The sequence below is a fragment of the Gossypium hirsutum genome, chromosome A05, assembly GCF_007990345.1.
Source record: "Gossypium hirsutum isolate 1008001.06 chromosome A05, Gossypium_hirsutum_v2.1, whole genome shotgun sequence".
Lineage (NCBI taxonomy): Eukaryota > Viridiplantae > Streptophyta > Magnoliopsida > Malvales > Malvaceae > Gossypium > Gossypium hirsutum.
The window spans coordinates 106,899,469-106,927,350 of record NC_053428.1 but is presented as its reverse complement, the minus strand read 5'-3'; the positions used below and the strand labels follow the sequence as shown (position 1 = coordinate 106,927,350).

At 34.8% G+C, this 27,882-nt stretch overlaps 2 long non-coding RNA genes across 2 annotated transcripts; both read left to right on the top strand.

The window, feature by feature from the left end:
• The first annotated feature begins 287 nt into the window (after positions 1-287).
• Positions 288-14,088, top strand: LOC121229655 (uncharacterized). The gene is made up of 2 exons (XR_005927571.1): positions 288-631; positions 13,261-14,088. It is a non-coding gene; the product is annotated as an uncharacterized lncRNA (long non-coding RNA).
• A 10,589-nt stretch (positions 14,089-24,677) lies between these two features.
• On the top strand, positions 24,678-27,264 carry LOC121229654 (uncharacterized). Its single transcript, XR_005927570.1, has 3 exons — positions 24,678-24,785; positions 25,259-25,345; positions 26,919-27,264. It is a non-coding gene; the product is annotated as an uncharacterized lncRNA (long non-coding RNA).
• Positions 27,265-27,882: the final 618 nt, after the last annotated feature.

Genomic DNA, 27,882 nt, shown 5'->3' with positions numbered 1-27,882 from the left:
CCTTCGGTTTGATTTTTTATATTTAATTCGGTTTTGGTTAAAGTTTCAAAATAAATTAAATTACTATATTTCACTAAAATTATCCAAAATAAATAAATAATTTCATTTAAATCCAATTATAAATTAAAATTTCACACACGCAAACACTATTGACTCTAGTCCAATAGGTCAACCGCTTTTAAATCTGGTTTGTCATTTATGGGCTGGAAAGACTCTAGAGAACTAGAAGGGAAAAAGGGCCCAGCCCCCATGTATCTGCAAGAGAATGCCTAAAAACCCTTCCAAAATCCCCTGTCGCTACTGCCTATATAAAAATATTAGACCCCTTCCTGGGTATTATCCTTAAGGGGGGGTGATAGGCGAGGGCTTTGGCTTCGGTTGCGGCGGTGATGCGGAGAGTGAGAAAGACAAGTGAAGACAACACTGGAAGCGGCCAGAAACATGTAGATGAAACCAAAAAAATCTGAGGGAAACGTGATGTTCTATTTTCCAATATAGTTTTCAATCTGAATTTCGATGGCTGCTCGTGTTTCTTCTTCTTCTTCCTCTTCACTTTCCCTTAATCAACTTGGCCTTCCCTCAATGCCTCCTTCCTGGACCTTGTGATGTTTTCCTTTTCATAGCTCTGAAGGTTCAATTTTCTTCTTCTGTCCTTCTTCCCTCCTTTTTCTGATTTTCTAATTCCAATTTGGTTTCCTTTTTTGGGTGTTTTAAAGCTCCTTTAGTCTCTAGCTATGTTTGCTTCATTTTTTTAGCTAATCGCAAAATCCAATAATCTTAGTTTAAATCAAGGTTTGAACTGTTTTAATATGGGCGGTGCCCTGCTCCATACATGCTCAAGGACTAAAGTGAATAGCTTTTAAGAGTGATTAGATTACCAGCGTTTATAAATTTGACTTACTCATCAACATTTGGAAGCTTACTTCGATAGTCTAGTGCTGTATTATAAATTTATTTATTGGTATAAAATGTGGAATTGCAGCCTGCCTTTTAGGGTTTTGGCCTTTTGTATTTATACCAAAACGGCTTAGATAATCAGTGTAGTGAAGGGTAAATATTACATGTGAAAATGATTAAGAATGTTTTTATGTACATAGTTTTAGTTGTCCCTGTGAAGCTCAATGCTTCTATCTTTGTTATTTGGGGTTTTAAGTATGAGTGTTTGATGCTGATGTGTCTAGCATGAGTATGATCATTTTTTTGTAAGTTTTTCTATGCCTTTGATGTGTCATATTTACTCACCATTTTTTTTAATACCCGTTGGACATGGGTGCTTCAAGAAAAATGAAGTCTTGAAGCAATGCAAGGTTAGATCATGCTATCTATGATGGACTGCCATAGCAATGCAGGTCTAGAGCGTGTTTCCTATTATTGACTATAAATGCATTTGTGGGAGGGATTTGGCTTCCCACCATTTCTTTTTTGTTCATTACTATCTTATACATATTTAACCATCATTCACAAGATTTTTATATTTAATAAATGTTGTTCCAATAGGGTCGGAAGCGTATAAATTATTATATTAAAAAATCACACAAAGTTCAATTTTCAAGAAAGAAATGTGGATCAGAAGGATTTCTTAAGTACCAAGTCTTTCTTTAATCAGAATATCTCTTCTATCGTAATTTAATAGCACAATTAAATATTGAAAGAAAAATAGGACAAGAAAGAACACAAGAGTTTTAACGAGGTTTGGTAAATTATACCTACGTCCTTAGGCACTAACACCAGATGATAACTTCACTATCTTTAAAATATTACAAACAAATAGAATTCTTTAAGAATTCTCAAATGGGAGAAGAGAAAAAACTAAGAGAGAAAGAATGGTTGGGATAATTTGAAATGAGTAATGAGAAGGCCTATTTATAGTTGAGGTTCAAGGACCAAACAATAAATAGCCCATTATCTCAAGGATCAAAAAGAAATTATCCCATGCCACTTTTTCAAAATTGATGGCTGACATTATTGTTTGTCTACCTCTCTTAATTTTCTCTCTTCTCCAATTTGAGAATTCTTAAGGAATTCTATTTATTTGTAATATTTTTGAGATAGTGAAGTTATCATCTGGTGTTAGTGCCCGAGGACGTAGGTATAATTTACCGAACCTCGTTAAAACTTTTGTGTTCTTTCTTGTCCTATTTTTCTTTCAATATTTGAGGGTATAATAGTAGTATTTAATTGTGCTATTAAATTACGATAGAAGGGATATTCTGACTAAGGAAAGACTTGGTACTTAAGAGATCATTGTGACCCACCTCTCTTTCTTGGGAATTGAACTTTGTGTGATTTTTAGTACAATAATTTACACGCTTCCGATCCTATTGGAACAATAAGTGGTATCAGAGTCGAAGGTTAATCGTAGTATGCTCTGTGGTTGCAGTTTAAACTTATCTTCCATATCAGAAAAGATTTCCTTAGGTATATTGAAAGATTATGGAAAAAACGGACAGTTTAAGAGCTTCAACATTGTTCATGTGGACAAGACCGACAATTGCAAATGCAAGATTTGCCGTGGAGATCTTTGATGGCACGGGCTATTTTGGTATGTGGCAAAGTGAGGTTCTAGATGCCCTTTTTCAGCAGGGTCTAGACATTGTCATTAACGAAGAGAAGCCAGATGATGTACAGGAGAAAGATTGGAAGGTGATTAATTGGTTGGCATGTGGCACAATTTGATCATGCCTTTCTCGAGAGCAGATGTATGCTTTTTCAAAAGAGACTTTTGCAAATAAGTTGTGGGTAGCACTTGAAGAATTTTTTTTGAAGAAAAACAGTTAAAATAAGCTCCACTTGAAGAAAAGACTATTTCGCTTCACTTATGTCTCAGGTACCACAATGAATAATCACATCACCAAATTTAATCAGTTAGTCACTGATTTGCTAAATATGGATGAGACATTCAAAGTGAAGATTTGGCTTTGATGTTGTTAGGGTCACTTCTTGAGGAGTTTGAGTTCATAGAAATTACTCTACTTCATGGCAGGAGTGATATATCTCTAAGCGAAGTCTGTGCGGCCTTATACAGTTATGAACAGAGAAAGAAGGACAAACAGAAAAACTCAATCAGAGACACAGAAGCTTTAGTAGTCCGAGGTCGTTCATACACTCGGAGAAAAACTCTAAAGAGGAGATCAAAATCAAAGTCCAGACTTGGGGAAGATGAATGTGCCTTTTGTAATGAGAAAGACCACTGGAAGAAAAATTGTCAAAAGCTGAAGAATAAGGGAAAAGCTGTTGTAGATGCTTATGTTGCAAACCAGTGACTCTGAACTATCACTGTTTGCATCATCATCGTTCCATTCAGATGAGTGGATATTGGATTCAGGTTTGTACCTATCATATGTCCTCTAATCGGGAGTGGTTCTCTGATTTAGTAAAACTAAATGGAGGAGTTGTTTATATGGGCAATGACAATGCCTGTAAAATTGTTGGGATAGGTTCAATCCAATTAAAGAATCAAGATGGATCAACTAGAGTTTTGACTGATGTTCGGTACGTGCCTAGTTTGAAGAAAAATCCCATCTCATTGGGAGCCTTGGAATCCAAAGGTTCAGTTGTTACTATGAGAGATAGGATTTTGAAAGTGACATCTGGCGCACTTGTGATATTGAAGGGCATTAGGAAAAATAACTTGTATTACTATCAAAGTAGTACAGTTATTGGAGCAGTAGCTGCAGCTTTCGGTAATAAAGAATTGGACTCAATGCAGTTGTGGCATATGAAGTTGGGACATGCCAGTGAAAAATCCTTGCAAATTCTGGCAAATCAAGGATTGTTGAAAGGTGCAAAGGCTTGCAAATTAAAATTTTGCGAGCATTGTGTTCTAGGAAAGCAAAAGAGAGTGAAATTCGGCACTGCTATCCATAATACAAAAGGTATTTTGGAATATTTCACTTAGATGTGTGGGGGCCTTCCAAAACACCTTCGTTGGGAGGAAAACACTACTTTGTTACTTTTGTTAATGACTTTTTCAGAAAAGTCTGGGTGTATACCATGAGAACTGAGGATGAAGTGTTTGGAGTTTTTCTTAAATGGAAAACTATGATCAAAAACCAGACTGGCAAGAAAATCAAACGGCCTAGGACGGACAATGGAGGAGAATATAAAAGTGATCCGTTCTTCGATGTGTGCCAAGAGTATGGTATTATTCGACACTTCACAGTTAGGGATACACCACAGCAGAATGGGGTAGCAGAGCGTATGAATCGAACGTTGTTGGAGAAAGTTTGATGTATGTTGTCCAATGCTGGGTTGGGCAAACAATTTTGGGCTGAGGCTGTGACACATGCTGGCCATCTTGTTAATCGTTTGCCATCATCTGCATTAGAAAGAAAAACTCCTATGGAGGTATGGTTTGGAAAACCGGCTACAGATTATGATTTCTTACATGTATTTGGATCCACTGCTTATTACCATGTGAAGGAACTAAAATTAGATCCGAGGGCAAAGAAAGCTCTCTTTATAGGAATCACTTCTGGAGTAAAGGGATTTCGTCTTTGGTGCTTAGACACAAAGAAAATGATCTGTAGCAGAGATATTACTTTTGATGAATCTGCCACATTGAAAAATGTAGCAGATGAAGATATTCAGACAAGCGATACTCCACAGCAGGTGGAGTGTACTCCAAAACAGGTGGAGTTTGAGCAGATGGGGATTTATCCAGTTAATAAGTTTAATTCTCCAGCCACAATTGAGGAATTAGAGGTTGAAGAGGTTCTGACTCAAGAACCGTTAAGTACACCAGAACCAGTTGCAGTTGCAAGGCCACGGAGAGAAATTCGTAGACCTGCTCGATTTACTGATATGGTAGCCTACGCCCTTCCCGTTGTTGATGATGATATTCCTACCACTTATCAAGAAGCAATGCAAAGCTTAGAAATTGACAAATGGAAAAGCGCCATGGATGAAGAAATGCAGTCTCTCCGGAAGAACAATACTTGGGAGTTGGCGCAATTACCGAAAGGTAAAAGGGCAATCGGATGCAAGTGGGTATTTGCAAAGAAAGATGGATCTCCTAGCAAGAAAGATGTTCGCTACATGGCAAGATTGGTAGCTAAAGGCTACGCTCAGAAGGAGGGAATTGACTATAATGATGTATTTTCCCCTATTGTGAAGCATTCCTCCATTAGAATTTTGTTACCCTTGGTAGCACAGTTGAATTTGGAACTAGCTCAACTTGATGTAAAGACAACTTTCTTGCATGGTGAGTTAAAAGAGGAGTTCTATATGACTCAGCCCGAAGGATACAACGATGCTGGTGGTAGAAATTGGGTTTATAAGCTGAACAAATCGCTATATGGATTGAAGCAATCCCCGAAGCAGTGGTACAAGCGATTTGATAGCTTTATGAGAAGGCAGAAGTACACAATAAGCAAATATGACAATTGTGTGTATTTGAAGAAGCTGCATAACGGATCTTTTATTTATCTACTCTTGTATGTTGATGATATGTTAATCGCTTCGAAGAGCCAAAAATATATAGATAAGCTGAAGGCTCAGTTGAATCAAGAGTTCGAGATGAAAGATCTAGGTGAGGTAAAGAAGATTCTCGACATGGAGATAAGTAGAGATAGACAGAGAGGCAAGCTTTGTTTGAATCAGAAGCAATATTTGAAAAAGGTATTACAATGTTTTGGTATAAACGAAAACACAAAACATGTAAGTACCCCACTTGCTTCTCATTTGAAACTTAGTGCTCAATTATCTCCGAAGACTGAAGAAGAAAGAGAATATATGGCAAAAGTCTCATATGCTAATGTAGTTGGGAGTTTGATGTATGCGATGGTGTGTACGCGGCCTGACATTTCACAAGCTGTTGGAGTTGTGAGCAGGTATATGCATGATCTTGGAAAAGGATATTGGCAAGCTGTGAAATAGATTCTACGATATCTTCAAAAAGTCGTAGACGTTGGTTTAGTTTTTCAGCAGGATGAAGCACTTGGTTAGTTTGTAGTTGGATATGTTGATTTCGACTTTGTTGGTGATTTAGATAAACGTCGTTCAACTACGGGATATCTGTTTACTCTTGCGAAAGCCCCAGTGAGTTGGAAGTCTACCTTACAGTCTACAATAGCTGTGTCTACTACAGGGGTAAAATATATGGTAGTTACAGAAGCTGTTAAGGAGGCTATTTGGCTTAATGGATTGTTGAAAGACTTGGGAGTTGTTCAAAGTCACATTAGTCTATATTGTGACAGTCAGAGCGCTATTCATTTAGCGAAAAATCAAGTTTATCATTCAAGAACCAAACATATCGATGTAAGATATCACTTTGTGCGGGAAGTCTTTGAAAAAGGAAAAATTCTACTTTAGAAGATTCCGACAGCAGATAATTCTCGCAGATATGATGACCAAGGTGGTAACAACAATCAAGTTTAATCATTTTTTGAACTTAATTAACATCCTGAGAATTTGAGCACCTTCAGGTGTATGGTGTTCGAGAGCGCATTTGTAGGCATTACAAAAGATAGCTTTATCGAATTTGGGGAGTTGAAGGAAGTGTGTGAAGATGTGATTATCCTAATCAAATTTTTAAGGTGGAGATTGTTAACATTAATGGCAGACAAACAATAATGGCAGCCATCAATTTTGAAAAAGTGGCATGGGATAATTTCTTTTTTGTCCTTAAGATAATGGGCTATTTATTGTTTGGTCCTTGAACCTAAACTATAAATAGGCCTTCTCATTACTCATTTCAAATCATCCCAACCATTCTTTCTCTCTTAGTTTTTTCTCTTCTCTCATTTGAGAATTCTTAAGGAATTCTATTTGTTTGTAATATTTTGGAGATAGTAAAGTTATCATCTGGTGTTAGTGCCCGAGGACGTAGGTATAATTTATCGAACCTCGTTAAAACTCTTGTGTTCTTTCTTGTCCTATTTTTCTTTCAATATTTGAGGGTATAATAGTAGTATTTAATTGTGCTATTAAATTACGATAGAAGGGATATTCTGACTAAGGAAAGACTTGGTACTTAAGAGATCATTGTGATCCACCTTTCTTTTCTGAGAATTGAACTGTGTGATTTTTAGAACAATAATTTACATGCTTCCGACTCTATTGGAACATACCTACGTCCTCAGGCACTAACACCAGATGATAACTTCACTATCTCCAAAATATTACAAACAAATAGAATTCCTTAAGAATTCTCAAATGGGAGAAGAGAGAAAACAAAGGGAGAAAGAATGGTTGGGAAAATTTGAAATTAGTAATGAGAAGGCCTATTTATAGTTGAGGTTCAAGGACCAAACAATAAATAGCCCATTATCTCAATAACCAAAAAGAAATTATCCTATGACACTTTTTCAAAATTGATGGTTGCCATTAATGGCTGCCATTATTGTTTGTTTGCCATTAATGCTAACCATTATTGTTTGTCTGCAATTAATGTTAACAATCTCCACCTTGAAGATTTGATTAGGATAATCACATCTTCACACACTTCCTTCAACTCCCCAAATTCGATAAAGCTATCTTTTGTAGTGCCTACAAATGCACTCTCGAGCGCTATACACCTAAGGTGCTCAAATTCTCAAGATGTTAATCAAGTTCAAACAATGATTAAATTTGATTGTTGTTACCACCTTGGTCATCATATCTGCGAGAATTATCTGCTGTCGGAATCTTCTAAAGTAGAACTTTTCTTTTTTCAAAGACTTCTCGCACAAAGTGATATCTTACATCGATATGCTTGATTCTTGAATGATAGACTTGATTTTTCGCTAAATGAATAGCGCTCTGACTGTCACAATATAGACTAATCTGACTTTGACCAATTCCCAAGTCTTTCAACAATCCATTAAGCCAAATAGCCTCCTTAATAGCTTCTGTAACTGCCATATGTTCTGCCTCTGTAGTAGACACAGCTACTGTAGACTGTAAGGTAGACTTCCAACTCACTGGGGCTTTAGCAAGAGTAAACAGATACCCCGTAGTTGAATGACGTTTATCTAAATCACCAGTAAAGTCGGAATCAACATATCCAACTACAAATTGACCAAACGCTTCATCCTGCTGAAAAACTAAACCAACGTCTACGATTTTTCGAAGATACCGTAGAATCTATTTCACAGCTTGCCAATGTCCTTTTTCAGGATCATGCATATACCTGCTCACAACTCCAATAGCTTGTGAAATGTCAAGCCTCGTACACACCATCGCATACATCAAACTCCCAACTACATTAGCATATAAGACTTTTGCCATATATTCTCTTTCTTCTTCAGTCTTCGGAGATAATTGAGCACTAAGTTTCAAATGAGAAGCAAGTGGGGTACTTACATGTTTTGTGTTTTCGTTTATACCAAAACATTGTAATACCTTTTTCAAATATTGCTTCTGATTCAAACAAAGCTTGCCTCTCTGTCTATCTCTACTTATCTCCATGTCGAGAATCTTCTTGGCCTCACCTAGATCTTTCATCTCGAACTCTTGATTCAACTGAACCTTCAGCTTATCTATATATTTTTGGCTCTTCGAAGCGATTAACATATCATCAACATACAAGAGTAGATAAATAAAAGATCCGTTATGCAGCTTCTTCAAATACACACAATTGTCATATTTGCTTATTGTGTACTTCTGCCTTCTCATAAAGCTATCAAATCGCTTGTACCACTGCTTCGGGGATTGCTTCAATCCATATAGCGATTTGTTCAGCTTATAAACCCAATTTCTACCACCAGCATCTTTGTATCCTTCGGGCTGAGTCATATAGAACTCCTCTTCTAACTCACCATGCAAGAAAGTTGTCTTTACATCAAGTTGAGCTAGTTCCAAATTCAACTGTGCTACCAAGGCTAACAAAATTCTAATGGAGGAATGCTTCACAACAGGGGAAAATACATCATTATAGTCAATTCTCTCCTTCTGAGCGTAGCCTTTAGCTATCAATCTTGCCATGTAGCGAACATCTTTCTTGCTAGGAGATCCATCTTTCTTTGCAAATACCCACTTGCATCTGATTGCCCTTTTACCTTTCGGTAATTGCGCCAACTCCCAAGTATTGTTCTTCCGGAGAGACTGCATTTCTTCATCCATGGCGCTTTTCCATTTGTCACTTTCTAAGCTTTGCATTGCTTCTTGATAAGTGATAGGAATATCATCATCAACAACGGGAAGGGCGTAGGCTACCATATCAGTAAATCGAGCAGGTCTACGAATTTTTCTCCGTGGCCTTGCAACTGCAACTGGTTCTAGTGTACTTAACGGTTCTTGGGTGAAAACCTCTTCAACCTCTAATTTCTCCATTGTGGCTGGAGAATTAGACTTATTAACTGGGCAAATCCTCATCTGCTCAAACTCCATCTGTTTTGGAGTATATTCCACCTGCTGTGGAGTATCGCTTGTCTGAATATCTTTATCTACTACCTTTTTCAATGTGGCAGATTTATCAAAGATAACATCTCTGCTACAGATCATTTTTTTGTGTCTAAGCACCAAAGACGAAATCCCTTTACTCCAGAAGTGATTCCTATAAAGAGAGCTTTCTTTGCCCTCAGATCTAATTTTGACTCCTTCACATGGTAATATGTAGTGGATCCAAACACATGTAAGGAATCATAATCTGTAGCCGGTTTTCCAGACCATACCTCCATAGGTGTTTTTCTTTCTAATGCAGATGATGACAAACGATTAACAAGATGGCCAGTATATGTAACAGCCTCAGCCCAAAATTGTTTGCCCAACCCAGCATTGGACAACATACATCGAACTTTCTCCAGCAATGTTCGATTCATACGCTCTGCCACTCCATTCTGTTGTGGTGTATCCCTAACTGTGAAGTGTCAAATAATACCATACTCTTGGCACACATCGAAGAACGGATCACTTTTATATTCACCTTCATTGTCCGTCCTAGGCCGCTTGATTTTCTTTCCAGTCTAATTTTCGATCATAGTTTTCCATTTAAGAAAAACTTCAAGCACTTCATCCTTAGTTCTCATGGTATACGCCCAAACTCTTCTGGAAAAGTCATCAACAAAAGTAACAAAGTAGTGTTTTCCTCCCAACGAAGGTGTTTTGGAAGGTCCCCACACATCTGAGTGAACATATTCCAAAATACCTTTTGTATTACGGATAGCAGTGCCGAATTTCACTCTCTTTTGCTTTCCCAAAACATAATGCTCGCAAAATTTTAATTTGTAAGCTTTTGCACCTTTCAACAATCCTTGCTTTGCCAGAATTTGCAAGGATTTTTCACTAGCATGTCCCAACTTCATATGCCACAACTGCATTGAGTCCAATTCTTTGTTACCGAAAGCTGCAGCTACTGCTCCAATAACTGTACTACTTTGATAGTAATACAAATTATTTTTCCTAATGCCCTTCAATATCACAAGTGCGCCAGATGTCACTTTCAAAATGCCATCTCTCATAGTAACAACTGAACCTTTGGATTCTAAGGCTCCCAATGAGATGAGATTTTTCTTCAAACTAGGCACGTACCGAACATCAGTCAAAACTCTAGTTGATCCATCTTGATTATTTAATTGGATTGAACCTATCCCAACAATTTTACAAGCATTGTCATTACCCATATAAACAACTCCTCCATTTAGTTCTACTAAATCAGAGAACCATTCCCGGTTAGAGGACATATGATAGGTACAACCTGAATCCAATACCCACTCATTTGAATGGAACGATGATGATGCAACCAGTGATAGTTCAGAGTCACTGGTTTGCAACACAAGCATCTACAACAGCTTTTCCCTTATTCTTCAGCTTTGGACAATTTTTCTTCCAGTGGCCTTTCTCATTACAAAAGGCACATTCATCTTTCCCAAGTCTGGACTTGGACTTTGACTTTGATCTCCCCTTTAGAGTTTTTCTCCGAGTGTATGAACGACCTCGGACTACTAAAGCTTCTGTGTCTCTGATTGAGTTTTTCTGTTTGTCCTTCTTTCTCTGTTCATAACTGTATAAGGCCGCATAGACTTCGCTCAGAGATATATTACTCCTACCATGAAGTAGAGTAGTTTCTAGGAACTCAAACTCCTCAGGAAGTGACCCCAATAGCATCAAAGTCAAATCTTCATCTTTGAATGTCTCATCCATATTTAGCAAATCAGTGACTAACTGATTAAATTTGGTGATGTGATCATTCATTGTGGTACCTGGGACGTAAGTGAAGCGAAACAGTCTTTTCTTCAAGTGGAGCTTATTTTGACTGTTTTTCTTCAAAAAATTTTCTTCAAGTGCCACCCACAACTTATTTGCAGAAGTCTCCTTTGAAAAAGCATATCTTGTTTTCGAGAAAGGCATGATCGAATTGTGCCACATGCCAACCGATTGATCGCCTTCCAATCTTTCTCCTGTACATCATCTGATTTCTTTTCATCAATGGCAATGTCTAGACCCTGCTGAAAAAGGGCATCTAGAACCTCACTTTGCCACATACCAAAATGGCTTGTGCCATCAAAGATATCCACGGCCAATCTTGCATTTGCTATTGTCGGTCTTGTTCGCATAGACAATGTTGAAGCTCTCAAACCGTCCGTTTTCTCCATAATCTTTCAATATACCTAAGGAAATCTTTTCTGATGTGGAAGATCAGTTTAAACTGTAACCACAGAGCATACTACGATTAACCTTCGGCTCTGATACCACTTGTTGTTCCAATAGGGTCGGAAGCGTGTAAATTATTGTACTAAAAAATCAAACAAAGTTTAATTCCCAGGGAAGAGAGGTGGATCACAAGGATCTCTTAAGTACCAAGTCTTTCCTTAGTCAGAATATCCCTTCTATCGTAATTTAATAGCACAATTAAATACTACTATTATACCCTCAAATATTGAAAGAAAAATAGGACAAGAAAGAACACAAGAGTTTTAACGAGGTTCGGTAAATTATACCTACGTCCTCGGGCACTAACACCAGATGATAACTTCACTATCTCCAAAATATTACAAACAAATAGAATTCCTTAAGAATTCTCAAATGGGAGAAGAGAGAAAACTAAGAGAGAAAGAATGGTTGGGATAATTTGAAATGAGTAATGAGAAGGCCTATTTATAGTTGAGGTTCAAGGATCAAACAATAAATAGCCTATTATCTCAAGGACCAAAAAGAAATTATCCCATTCCACTTTTTCAAAATTGATGGCTGCCATTATTGTTTGTTTGCCATTAACGTTAGCCATTATTGTTTGTCTGCCATTAATGTTAACAATAAATGGGTTCTACACATTTGAATGTTGATGATTAATGTATTGGATATTAATGGATGAAAAAGTAATGGATTGAATCTTAACCCAGTTGGCGGGAATTCGTTGTCAGACCTCTTGACAACCAGGATGGCAATGTCAGACTTACATATTCTGTAACTTTAATTAAAATACCATTAAAACCATTCCATCTACTTGTTAAAACCCCACATTCAACTTAGTGTAGGGTTTTAACAGGTAGTTGGGAACAGTTTTAATTGTAGTTTTAATGTGAGGTTTTGATGGTTAAGATGGGAACGGTTTTAATTGGAATTATTGAATGTGTAAGCTTGACCTTGCGCAAGGTCAGGCCTGACAAACTCATGACAAGTTCTATGTGATATACATTCTATAATAAAAATTAAAAAAGAAACATATTTTGGGGATTTTCCCGAGATCATTATTTTGATAAATTAAAAAATAGCAATTTTGTAATAAAAAAAGTCGAGCGAGTGATTCTAGGAGTTATTTTTATCATAATTTTTTTTTATTGTCGAAAGTACTTACTTTTTTAGCAAAAGATATTCAATTATGGATCCTTTTATTGGTGCTTTTGCTTTTTCTAATAAAAAAAGTGAAGATAAATTAAATAGCAAAAGCACCAACCAAATGGAATCTAAGGATGGACACGTCTAAATGACAACCAAGCAGCCTTTGACAAACTCAGCTTCAGCACCTTTGATATGTAAAGCAATGTTAGCTTATATGACCCCAACATCTTTGAAATACTGTGATGTTAGCTGTTGTTTCAATATTTATGAATTATGACCCCTAATTTTAATAGCACATGGCTACTAGCACTTTTGTGACAATAAAAGGTTATGCTGTGCCCTATGTCAGCTGCACAATCAAGCCTCCTAACTCATTGGATTGGGTATCTGTATGTTATCAATAGCAGTGGGCAAAATCATCCACAAGAGAACTGCTTATCATTTTTATGCTGTTAATTTTTTGATGTATTAAATCATAAGCCATAGGTGTTTTGTGCTCCAATGTTTAATATTAATAACTTTGCCTTTGCTTTACTGTTTGGTTCCATGCCTTTTTATTAGCCTTTTGATCACATGGGAAAGGACATCACCAGCTATGCAAATTGTCATGGAGCACATGTTCATATATACAATGATGTTGGTAGCCTTCAAACTTGCAAATTAAACTACCTACTGCCACCTATGAGTCTCAACAATTGCATTCTTGTTTGTACAATCTAATTTTGGTTGCTACATTCCTTTCAGTATGGTGTGAGCTTGTGCTTCACCGCTTGAAGCTGTAGTGCTTTATGCATTTGGTCTTCGTTCTGCGATGAAACTATTAGCATCTCATATGACTGTTTGAAAACTTGATGTTATACTTTCTATGACTCCATCACAATTTACAACTAGAAATCTCTCTATTATAGTCACCAAAGAACCTTACCTTTCTTTCCTATTGCCGCAACCTCCTTATTGCTTTCATTCACTCCTATTGCTACAGTAGTTTGGAGTACTTTTTCATAATGAACCATATTGGTCTATTTCACCATTTTGAGTAACTTAGCCTCTAATGAAAAACCTGACACCAAAATCTTGCCTTAGCCTCTACTCCTGTCTGAAGTGCTCCAAGTTCTTACTAGAAAACAGCATGATGACATCCATGGTAGGCCGAGGAAAGCTGCATGGATTGACAAATTTATTCAATCTGGGCCGGACTTTGTGTATCTGGATTGACAAAATTTCTATATGCTTAAATTCTAGTATTGTATTATGGGACCCCTTCTCTAGCTTGAGCTTTTCAGTTTTTGTAAGGTTGCATGCAGCCCCATGTAGTTTAGGTTCTCTACTGGTTTTTTTATCCAGGGAAAAGGAATCAGAAATACATTATTAAGAGTGCAATTATATTGATGTCTATTGTATGTTCTTTCTGACTATGGATTATTTATCTGCATTGCATCATGCCTAAGGTTCTTTTTGGATAATATTAAATATGAAATACTTTATTATTGTTCTCTTTTTACCTCATTGTTATAGCTATAAACTGATGTTAGCTGCAATGGAGGCAATGAATAGGAAATACAATTTTAACATGAAATTGCATTGTCAATGACATCCCTACCTCACTATTTACGGACAACATTGCGTCTCTTTACAACTAGGTTTATTTTGGTATTTGTATAAATATTTTGTTACATCTAACTTCATTATTGAAATTGACAACTAGGTCTATTTTAGTTTGACTTTGATTTTTGTTCAGATTAGACTTGAGATTGTACCACGTCATTAATTTTTTACAGTTTTCAATTTCATGAAGCAAAATGATCTAGTTATTGAGTTCAAGAATTAAAGTAGACAAAAATTAGATGTGTTAAATAAACTTAGTTATTAAGTTAAATTGTAAAAAATTACATTTTTTATTATTATACAAAATAGTTTTAATGGGTATCATTTTTTATTTTATGTTTTTAAAACTAACGTCATAATTTTATTTGAGCTTGTTTAGAAATGAGTTGATTTTAGGTTTCTCTTGTTTTCTATTGGTGATGTATACTTTTTTTAAGGTAATATATAACATAAAATGTAACCATTTTAAAAATGCGTCTATTTTTAAAATTTTAAAACTAATATATATGAAATTAGACATTTTAAAAAAATTATTAAGAAAACAACAATACTATAATTTAAAGAAAAAATAGATTTTAAATTCTTTAAAAAATAATTGGGCTTAAATTATACAATTTGAGATTTTTATTTTGAGTTGGTTGAATTTAGATAAATGTAAGATATGCTAATATTATAAATGGGTTTAACTCATAAACTTTTTATTTTTATTTTTTTAAATAGATAATAATTTTAAATATTGTATTTTTTAATGGTTGCAAAATTCAAATAGTTATATTTATGTAACTAAACTTAGACAAATATAGATATTTAAAAAACTATAGATTTTCGATTGATTATATTTTGGGTAAATTATACTAATAGTCATCTAATTTTGATACAAGTGGTAAAACAATCACTTTGATTTCAATTTAATCACTTAATTTTTGAAAAATAACAAATTATCCATTTTAACTATTTTCTATTACAAACGTAACAGAAAGATGACTTGTCATCTCACTGTGTAAATGACCCCAATTTAAAACCCTAGTTGGGTTGGGTAGTAAAAGAAAAAGAAGCAGAGAAGAAAAAAAGAAGAGGAGGAGAAGAAGAAGAGAAAAATTCTAGAGTTGTTCAACAACAGCATGAGGTTGTGGATTGTGGCGACCGCGGTGGGGCAGGCTTCACAAAGAACAATTCCGATGATGGGAATGGTCAAGAGCTTTTCTTTGTCGTATCTGGCCAAATGCATTATCTTAGGTCATCTCATTTCAGGTCTTCTTCTTCTAGCCACATCGATAGCTTAGACCATAGAGTATTCGTACCAAATGCTTTGGACGTAGAATCTGCGATGGTTTAGGGATAAAAGGATGCGGTTGTTGCTATCACAGTTGAGTTTGAATCGATGATCGCCACATTTGGGAGGTTGGGTTGGTAATCGAAAATGGTAGCTCATTGCGACATTTCACAAACAATTGGGTTGCAGTAATTGTTTATGGTTTTGGCAACACAAGATTGGAAGCTCTGGTTTGGCGACATAACAATGGCAACCATGATGGCAAAGATTGGAAGTTGTGGTTTGGATTTTGGCATGGTAGATTCTGGATGGGGAGAGATTGGAAGGTAGAGAAGAAGACAAAGAGATTAATGGTAGAGTGAAGCAGATCATCATATTTGAAAATAGTGATTGTTGGGATGGAGAAGAAGTATAAACATATTGGGTCATTTATGCAAAAAGTAAAAATATTAGGCCATTTATTAAAAAATGAAAAAAAGGAAGGATGAAAAAATACAGTCACTCAACTTTGCCTGATCTAATGTGGCAAGTTAACCGACCACATCAGCTGTCTATGACGAAAAATGTTAATGGGTGACTGATTTGTCACTTTTCGATAACGTTAGTGATTGATTTGTTATTTTTCGAAAGTTGAGTGATTGAATTGAAATCAAAGCAACTGTTTTAGTAATTGTACCAAAATTGAGTGATTGTTGGTGTAATTTATGTTTATATTTTTAAAAATAAGTAAAATTTTATTCGATTTTTTTATAAATCTCAATTCATTTTGCTAATCTAATATGGAAAATTTCTATAGTGGAGTTTTGGTTCAAATATGGAAAATTAAGCTATATAAGTGGCACCACTTTTTGATTGACAACTCATCAGTTTATTGGTAAGTCCATCTAATTTGTAAAGCCATCATAATTATTCCTAAATTTTCTCATTTATACTTAATAATTCCATCATTTTTTACTAATTTATTATTAACTATGGAAATAATCTTTGAATTAGTTTACAAATTTTAAATAAAATTTGTTTTTATTAAAGAATATAAATGTCATAATAAAACCCTAAAAAAGGTCATAGTAAATTTAAAAAAAAAAGTGTAATTTTCAAAATAAGTAATAAGCCAAATTTAAGGATTATTTTCTAACCTACTCAATACAGTTTTGAGTTTTTACTTGGTATGATAATTTGGTATGAAATTTTATTTGCTATAAATATGGTGAGTAAGAAATTACAATCTAAGTCTACGTACATTGGCACCACCATAAAACAATTAGAAGATGTATTGTCATATTTTGAAATATATAGAGATGAAGACTTTACTTCTAGTATGAATATTGCACTTGATATGAATATAGAGCCTACCCTTGCAACAAAGTGTCGTGTTATTAAAAAAAATAATTTGGTGAGAATAATCAAGAGGATGAAGAAATTCAAGCGACTAATAATTTAGAGTTGATTATTTTTTAGTTATTGTAGACATGACAATTACTTCTTTGAAGAGCAAATTTGAGCAACTAAAAACATTTAAAGGTATTTTTGGGTTTTTGTTTGATTTAAACATGTTAAAGTCATTGGATGAAAAGAATTTGAGAGAAAGCTGTCCAACTTTTCACTCTACCTTTTCTCATGGTGATTCATCATATGTTGATTTATATAATCTTTTCTTTAAATTGAAAGTGTTGCAATTTACTTTACCAAATGAATTCATGTCAGCCACTGAAATTCTTGAGTTTGTCAAATTTGCATATTGCTATCCGAATGTTTCAATTGCTAATAGAATTTTCTAACAGTCCTTTTGACTGTGGCATCAGTTGAAAGAAGTTTTTCAAAGTTAAAGTTAATCAAAACCTACTTGAGGTTATCAATGTCACAAGAATGGTTTAATGGTTTGGCAATTTTATCAATCGAGAATGATTGTTTGGAAAATATTAATGTTGATGTTATCATTCATGATTTTCCATCTCAAAATGGTCGTAGAACCTATTTTTTTTAATGATTTTTTGTGTTTTTGTAGTTGATGACATAGGAGTAGATTGAATGAAAAATATATTTTTTTTAAATTTTGTTAGAAATTTTTTTTATTCTCTTAATGTCATAAAACGTGTTATTTTAATGAAATTACTAGTGTATGATTTTATTTTATTGTATTACATTTTATAATTTTTTTAAAAGGGCCCAATTTATTGTTTCGCCTAGGGCCCAAAAATGTCAAGAATGAACTTACAAGGAGTTGGGGTTGTATTACAACAAAAGGGAAGGCTAATAGCATTTTTTAGCAAAGGCTTGGGAGTTAAACATCTAGCTCTGCCAATTTATGAAAAAGTGATATTGGCTATTTTACTAGCAGTGAAGAAATGACATTCATATTTGGTTGGGAGGTCCATTTTGATAAGAACAGACCATCAAAGCCTTAAATTCTTATCTAATAGGCTAGCAATCACACCTTACCAACAGAAATAGGTGACAAAAATGTTGAGATATGACTATTTCATTGCATATAGGAAGGATTCCTTAAACACTATGGCTGATGCTTTGTCTAGAAGATCACATGAACAAGAGGGCCAACTATTTCAATGTGTGGTCAGCACTATTTGGTCTGGAATGTGGGATAGAATTGTGAATTCTGTGTTGGTTGATACTAAGTTACAACACATGATCCAAGAATTACAACAACCACCCCATGCTCACTCCAAATTTCTTGGGATGGCACAATTTTGAGAAGAAAGGGTAAAGTAGTTGTTAGGAGCAATGCCGACCTTAGGAGGGACCTTTTTCAGTACTTCTATGCTGGAACAATAGGCGGCCACTCAGGAGTACATGCCACAAGACACAGAATCTCAATGACTTGTTTAGGGATGTAAAAAACTGATGAGGAATATCCAACATGCCAAAGATGCAAAGTAGATTTATCAGCTTCTCCTAACCTCCTTCAACCCCTTTCTATTCCTGATAGGGCTTGGGTTGCTATTAGTATGAATTTTATTGAACGATCAGGGCGAAGCTAGAACAATTTTTTAGGGGTGGATGAAATTTTAATCTTTTATAATCTATATCTTTATAATTTTTAAAGGATTAAATCAAAATTTTTATAATTTTAAGGGGGACAAAGTGCAATTTTACCTTTACTAATTTAAATTTTAGAAAAAAATTAAGGACCTAAATAGCAATTTTAAATTTTTGGGGGGCCAGGGCCCCTACCAGCCCCTTAGATTCGCCTCTGCGAATGATTACCTATTTCTAAAGGAAGAAATACCATACTGGTGGTTGTTGATCGGTTAGCTAAGTATGGACACTTCGTAACACTATCTCATCCTTTCATTGTAGTGATTGTTGCTCAAGAGTTTTTGAGTCAAATTTACAAATTACATAGGGCTCTTAAATTTATAATTTCCAACTGAGGCAAGATATTCATCAACACCTTTTGGTAGGAGCTATTTAAAAGAAATGATGACCAAATTACAGTTATCTACTGCATACCCTCCCCAAACAAATGGTCAAACAGAGATGCTAAACAAATGTTTGGAGGGTTATTTGAGGTGCATGACAGGAGAAAGACTGAGTGATTGGGTGAGCTGGTTACCTTTGGTTGAGTGGTGGTACAACACCGCATACCATACTACAATACAACCTTCCCCTCATGAAACACTTTTTGGTCAAGACCCTCCCTTACACCAACCATATTTAGTTGGTTCCTCTCAAGTTGCCACTGTAAATCTTAGCTTGCAAACAAGGGAAGCGGCCAGACAACTACTCAAATTCCATTTGAAGAGATCCCAAGAGAGGATGAAATAGTTGGCTAACAAAAAAAGGTCTGAAAGGGAATTTCAAGTGGGGGACTTAGTTTATTTGAGGTTACAACTCTAGCGACAACATTCTATTAGGAGGGTGATAAGTAAAAAAAACTATCACCTAAGTACTTTGGCCCTTATCCTGTCGAGGCTAAAGTTGGCCAAGTTGCTTATAGATTGACCTTACCTGCTGGATCACGAATTCATCCTACATTTTATGTGTCACAACTGAAAAAGCACATTGGTCAAGCCCCTCACGCTTCATTGCTACCTTTGGTGGCAATTGATGGTGGTCCTTTGAAAATACCAACTAAGATTGTGGATAGACGTATGGTAAAAAGGGGAAACCAAGCAATAACCGAAGTTTTAGTGGATTGGACGAATACCTTTCCTGAAGACTCTACGTGGGAAATTTCAATGAACTTCGCCAAAAATATCTAGAGTTTGATCCTTGAGGACAATGATCAAGTTTGAGGAGGGAGTAACAAAAAATATATAATAAAAAAATACAACTCATAAATAGAAATAACAAAATATTAAAAGACTGGACCGTTGCCATTCTGCAACATTTTGTTCCATATCAGTTTTTTTTTCTTTTCAACGAAATCAAAATATTTCATTTCCTTTAACTTCCTCTAATTTCATTGACATAAAAAAATTGTGTTTAAATTAATTTATGATTTTAACAAAAATTAATAATGAATTTATTTCATGATCAACATGTTAGGTTTTTTTAGGGTTTTTAAGTGAAAATTGTTTGAATTTTTTCAAAAATTTAGAAGGAATTTTTTAAAATTAATATTTATGATTATAATAAATTATAGGTAATTTTTTTTTCTTTGTGCACAAAATATTAAATATAAATGCAATGAAACATATGAATAAATTTAAAAAATCACTTTAAATTTTAGTTTTTATAAATTCTTATTTATAATAATATAATTTATATAATTGGTAAGTAAATTAAAAATGTCAAAAAATATATTTTATTATATGAACTATTTTTATTTTAAATTAAATAGAGTTACAAAAATTAATTGTATTGCACATGTTCATTTTACTGTTAATGTTCGAGATTTATGAGATTCAAATGCGTCTTACTATTATAACCAACCATTTGTTGGTTATTCAAATAAAATAATTTTTTTAGCTCATCTAAGTAACATTTTGTTCTTTATTTTTTATTCAAAATATGTTCTTATTTTTATTATTGAAAGAAATTTCATACAACTAAAGTATTATGAGTGGGTTTTTAGCTTTTACACTAAATCATGCAATAAAAGATTTGTTGAGTAAATTTTTTTTGGTATCTTATTAATGGGAACATTCGGGTATTATAGAGGCGAAGCCAAAATAATTTTTTAGGGGGGTCGGATGAAGTTTTAATTTTTTATAGTCTATATCTTTATAATTTTTAAAGGATTAAATTGAATTTTTATAACTTTAAGGGGGTCAAAGTATAATTTTACCTTTACTATTTTAAAATTTTTAAAAAATCTTAAGGGCCTAAATAGCAATTTTATATTTTAGGGGGGCCAGGGGCCCTGCCAACCCCCTAGATTCGCCATTGAGTATTTATACATGCTATTACTATTCACAATATGACCTTACTGTTCATGACTTGACCTCACTATTCCTAGGACTGACGTTCTAAGCGGAACTCAGCCATGCTGGATACGTTTTTCACTCTGGGTTACCTGCCAGACCATGTGGTCTCCCTTCTGCGAGCTCCTTGAGTATATATGAACCGAGATTGCAAGCTTCCCTTGGTTCGTGCGAGCTCTCCTTGTGAGCTAGGTCAGCGAGCTCCCCTCGCTTTCCTCTCACGGCTTGCCTCACACTTAATCGTCTGGTGGGACCTATTCGAGTTGCGGGTAGGCGACCCGAGTCCTATCTAAGATTTAGGCTGGTGATCACTGATGTATAGGGATTTTTGTTAATATAATAAATACTTATCCAATTTTACATGATTTGAGCATGCATTCTTTCTTAAGTCAATGTTTATGCATAAATAATAGATTCGTGGTTGGGTACTTCTGTTTTATTCTAAAGTATACATTTTAATTTGCTAATTTGTCATTATTTCATATATTTCAACATTACTTAAAGTTGATTACCAAATTTACGATATCAGTCCCTATATCATTAACTAAACTTTAAAAAGGTTTTTAAGTCTTAAAAATAATAATTTTAAAAAAATAAAAACACGAAATTGTTGAGTATTTTTGTGTATATGTCTCTTGAGGCTAATTTTTCTATTTATATGATACGGTTTCTGGATGTGACGTTCTAAGTAAGTCTCTATACATACCAACACGTATCTTATTTTAAGATTAACATTTATACTCTAGATGTGAGTTCGCTTACATAATGACATGTATCGTCCAAATATTGGTTTCATAGGTAGAGAGGTTAAAGAATCTTGACAACTTTCTTATTATATTATTACTACGTATTTTTACCTTAGTCAATCAAGTATATTACGAACTTGCGGCAAATGACTTATTCTGTTGAATTATTGTTTAAGTAAGTTATTTATAAAATAACTTACAACTTCTTGTCGTAGTATAGTGGTGAGTATTCTCGCCTGTCACGCGGGCGACCCGGGTTCGATCCCCGGCAACGGCGTGATATTTGTTTTTGTCATTGGTATCCCTTTTTGACTTTGGTACGTAGGCCTAAGCAAATCGAAAGCTTTCTACCCCTAGCAGAAGAGTGTTCCATGCAGAATGGAAGCTTGAGGAGTCAACAATGGAATGAAGATAGGTTTGAAATGGGGACAAGTGAAAGAAATAGCTGGGAAATGGCATTGGGACAGGCGTTTCTTTTGTCATTGAATATCCTTGATGCAGGTGAATCTACTGGATTGGCTGATGACGGGCGTTGTTGTCATGCCATTTGGTGTTGGACACCTACTGTACATACAGGGGGATCTGCTTCTGCTCTATACCCAGAGGTATTTTCAATGTTTTCCTAATTACAGTAGCATATAGGAGTGATGGAGCTTTTCTACAGTTTGGTTGTACCCAATGCTCAGCTTACACACTCTTGTTGTTCAAGTAAGTTTCTATTTCAATACTGATGAACCCTCCATCCAAATACAACATTTGCAGAAAGAGATTAATTATTCATAGGTGCTGCTCAAATCATATTTAATCTGCTTGATTTTACGGACTAACAATTGTGACATTATTAACCATATGAATATGTTGTCATGAGATGTACTATGTATTGCATCTCTGATTTTGCTGTAATTTTGTTTCATTCTTCACTTTATTCACTCTTATTTTTCCCCATAATAACAAGCCTAATTCAATCAATAATTCGACGTCTTTTTGGTGGTACGAGGAGAAAATATGTATTTGATTCCTGTATTCTAATCAGTGATTTCAAATTATACTAAGTTGAGATGATAATGGTTGACAACTAGGATACTACTATGATACAATAAAATGTATATAATAACTTATTGTAGGCTTAAGGGTAAAAAATGAAAAAAAAAATAATTAAGCCCTTAAAAAAAGTGCATTTTATTGAGTTCTTAGTAATAATAATAATAAATCAATTGATCATTTAATAGTTAAAAGTGCTGATGTAGTCGACGACAACCACCAGAAGATGCCACGTAGCATGCCAGAAAAAAAATTAATTATTTTTAAATTATAAAGAAATTTTAAAAATAATTAATAGAAGTTACATTTGAAATGAACCAAGGCACATGATTGTCCTGGTTCATTTGATCAGGATAACTATATGTCCAGATTCGTTCTAAATGGATTCCGTTATTAGATTCAGGGACTAAAAGTTATATTAACCCATTTCTTTTTTGGGATAAAAAGAAATTCGTCGCCTTATTGGAGCCCAAAGAGAAGCGAAGAGGAAATCAGTCCACAACCCGCAATAGATTTAGAAATAGGGTTCGATTATAAAATCTCCTTAACTTAAACTAAAATCCTCTTCATTCCTCTACCACCCAGCTGAAGAGCAACACCTCTCGCCGCTCTTCATTCTTCTTCTCTCTGAGGTCACCATCTTCTCTCAACTCTTAATCATATTTGTTATGGTGTTTGCCATTATCAACTCGCTATCGGTTGTCCGATTGAGGCTGACCTGATCCTCTTTACTCTGATGATGATAGCCTGCATAGTTCACTTACATGAGTTCGCACGTGGAGGGTTCACATCTTTGTATGGGCTCCCATATGGTGGGTTCGTATCATCATGCAAGCTAACCCACACTTGAAGAACACCTGTTAATCTTAGAATAAAGTATGCGTTGGCATGCATGAGAGCCAACCTAGTACGTCACATCCAAGAACCCTATCATATAAATAGGGAAATTAGCGCCTTTGAGAGACATAACACAAAAACATTCAACAGAAATATTAATAATATTATAAATTAGATATTATTATACAAAAATAAAAAATTTGTATAAAAATGAATAAATATTATATTCTCTTCATCCCATTTAAAAATTGTATAAAAATGTTTATTTGTTAAAAAAATATAAAATATAAATTGCATTATGAACCCATTCACATACTTTTTACAAAATTGGTACCTAGCTGATTAATTAGTGTCTTAGTGTCGAAAATTTGAAAACTTGAAAGAATTTAAAATACGATCCCTCTTTGTATTAATGCTAATTTAAAAAACGATTGAATAAATTAAAACGAATGTTAAGGACTCTCTCATCTCGAAGTAATAAAATATCATGCCCAGTAAGTTAGGGCACGACATCTCGAACTTTGAGACTGAGCTTGCCTTTTATTTAAAATTAATGTATTTTAACTTCTTTTAAAAGGATATTCGGTTAGTTAGGGTGAACGAGGGAAATCGAAACCCAGTAAGTTAGGGCACGTTTCCTCGAATTTTCAAACACCAAATATTGCCTTTATTTGCAAAAAATCTTATTTCGAGGTAACGAAATGTCATACCCGGTAAGTTAGGGCACCACATGTAACAGCCCGATTTTGGGCCTAGTCGAAACAGTGGTTTGGGGACCACTATTTCGAGGCTAGAGAAAATTATTTTAGTATTATTTTATGTGTTATAATATAATTTTATAAGTGCATGTAAATTTTGGTAAGTTAATTTTAGCAATTTCTAGTCCAATTTCGAAAAAGGACTAAATCGCGTAAAAGGTAAAAGTTGTGTTTTAATACCTAAAGGTGTTAAATTGCCTTGTATCTTAAATTGGGGGTATTTAAAGTGAAATTAGGACATTGAAAGTGTGATGGCCGGCCATGGGAGACAAAATTGTTGAAAAGTCAAAATTAGGTGAAATTTGGTCACCAATTTTGACTAGTTTTATTATTAACAAACCAAAAAGAAAAAGCTATCATTTTTCCCTTCTCCTTCACTGAAATATGCAGCAAAGAAAAGGCTTTGAAGCTGGAAAGCTTCAGCAACATATTTCCCTTGCTTGTAAGTGATTTTAATGTCTTTGCTTGATGATTTTTACATTTTTGGAACCCCTAAAGCATGAGCTTTCATAAGAGGGGACTATTTTGCAAAATGATGAAGAGTCTAGGGTTTTGCCATGAGAGTAAATGTGTTGTTTTCTGTGTTTTTATGGAATATTATGAGTCCTAGTTGTCTAATGAACAACTTTTGTGAAAGAAATTGCATGAAAACACCTTAAAAATGGCTAGATTGCTAAGTTGTAAAATGAGTTGTAAATGTGTGAAATAGTTGAAATTATGAGTTGCTATAGTTATGAAAATGGTTCATCTAGACTCAATGGGTAAAGAAATGTGATAAAAATTATTTTACGAACCTAAGGGTAATTTGGTAATTTTGGCAAAATATAGGGGCAAAATTGTAAAAAATTGCCCAAGTGTCTCAATGGACTAATTTGATCATTACATTGTTTTAATAAGTTGAATGTGATATTTTAGATGATGAAAATCGAGATTTGGACCTAGAACGGAAAGAAATCGATTAAGGGATAATTACGTCTTTTTTTTAACCTTTGTGGTATCGAGGTAAGTTCATGTGTAAATAGTATAGCATAATTGTTATTTTTAAGTTATTGACGTTAAATATATGATATGCTGATTTTTATCATGAAATATATGCTTTGTGGTTATTTTCGAATAAAATGCAATTTATGTGTATTATCTGTTAAAAATAAAGTGCTACCGAGTATTGGTTTCGGTATTTTACGGAAGATGGCAAGGATATGTGTTCGAGGAAAATCCCGTTTGAACCTTAGGAATAGATTAGGATACAAGTGACATGTCACTAGGATGGTTGAGCATCCGAACTCGTTGAGTTGAGTCCGAGTTCGTGAGACATAACTAGGCATCCGAGCTCATTGAGTTGAGTCCGAGTTCACTTATGGATGCGAACGCCCGAGCTCGTTGAGTTGAGTCCGAGTTCACTTATGGGCGGGTTACATGGTAGCTTGGCTACATACGTGGCACTTATGTACAAACTTTCCATATATCCGAATTATATTCCGATGTGTTCAACGGGTAAAATTCTACTCAAATGGAGGAATACTTGAGATGAAAGGGACGTATTGGTAAATGTTGTGAAATGGATACTTTGAACAGGCATGTACTTAACTCTCAGGTTGAAAACTCTACATAACAACAATATGGTAAGATGGTAAATGAAAATGTGATATGAATGTCTCGGTGATGATTATACAAACGATTTTGTATTAATTTTGTGAACAATGATCATGAATGAGTAATTTAGCCTTGACAGATTTGAGTTACTGCAGTAGTGTAACTTTGAAAATATACTAAAAATAGTGGAAAATGAGTTAGAGGCAGAATAAAATATGGGATTAAAGTTTAATGAGTCTATTTTCACATGAAAGAAACATGGGAAGAAAAAGAGTTCCATATTGTGTGATATTTGAATTTTTGTGAAACAGGGTCTGAATGAATTCGAGATCCCCTGTTCTGACTTTAGAAATTCACCAAAAATTGTACAAAAATTATTAAGAGTCATACCTTACATGAATGGATTCCTTAGTCTATTTTTAGGGGAAATAAACGGCATTGTCGTTGGAATTTTTTTACAGGGAGAAATTCGGTTTGTAGTGCACAGGGGTCAGAGTGGTCATACCCTGAAACAGGGGAGACTTTAACTAATAAACTGTACTAATTGGCCTAACCAAAAATTCTAGAAAAAAATTAGTCAGTAGACATATGAGTCTAGTTTCAAGATAAATAGACGAGAACATTATTCGAGTCTTGTACTATGAGATAATCAAACTTTAGTACAGAAGGGTCGGAACTGTCAGACAGTGAATCAGGGGTAACTTTGAGGAATAAACTGTACTATTTGGCTTAACCAAAAATTTTAGAAATTTTATGGAAGAAATGAAAATAAGTCTAGTTTCAAGGAAAATTAACGGAACTTAAGTCGGAGTTTCGTAGCTCCAGATATAAATAATTTAGTGACCATTGGTCAGAAAGACAGCTTGTAGTGAACTTGAGAATATGTTGTAAACATTGATAAAACAAGTTAATGAGTTGCTTACTGTTTCATATGAACTTACTAAGCGAAAGTTTACCCCCTATTCTTTCCCATGTTTTCTAGAGTTTCCAGGTTAGCTCGGGTTGGAGGTCGTCAGAGATATTATCACACTGTCGAGTTAACGCTATCGGCGTAAGTAAACTCAAGTGATTCTAGTCTATGGCGTGTATAGGGTTTTAATGTGAGTATGTAATATTATGATTTAGCCAAAGGCATTGGCTTGTTATTAAGGTAGTATTAGTCATGTAAATTGGCCTATGTCGGCTAATATCGTTATGGGCCCATATGATTATTCTTATGCATGTATGTTATTATCTCTTGTGATGTGGCTTACAACATGTATGCCTAGAGATTGAATTGAGATTCATTGATGAGCTAATAACTAATGCAGGATTAAGTGATTGGTAAATAGTTAATAATGCTTCATGAATGGTTTGTGGATATGATTGTGCATGCTTTGTGATGGACATGAGGTTTGATGACATGTTGATAGCTATAGCATTAATATGGTAACGATGAAAGAAAAACTTATTGTAATGGTTGCATGTGAAATTACCATGGTCATGTCATGTTAGGAAGGTTTAAGTGCCTAATTTTGCCATGTTGTATGCTATTGTATAAGTATGCGTGCATGTGTTGTGAGTGTGACAAAATGGCTTGGAAAATAGCCTTGTATTTGTCCAGGTTTTGGACATGGGTTCGGGACACGGGCGTGTCCTTAGCACCCGGGCGTGTGTTCTATACCTACACGGGCGTGTGGAGCCTTGATACAAGAGATTTCCTAAGTTTTTCATGAGTTCTCGGTTGGGTCCCGAACCACCCCGAATGCATGTATTGGGCCTCGTAAGCTCGCATAAAGGACAGATTGCATGTGAAAAGAAAAGTTTTTAATTATTTGAGATTTCATGACCCTGTTTAGTATGGAAGTGTTAGTAAAAGTCAGGTAGCACCTCGAACCCCGCCCAGGCGTCGGATACGGGCGAGGGGTGTTACATTTAGTGGTATCAGAACATGGTTTAGTCGGTTC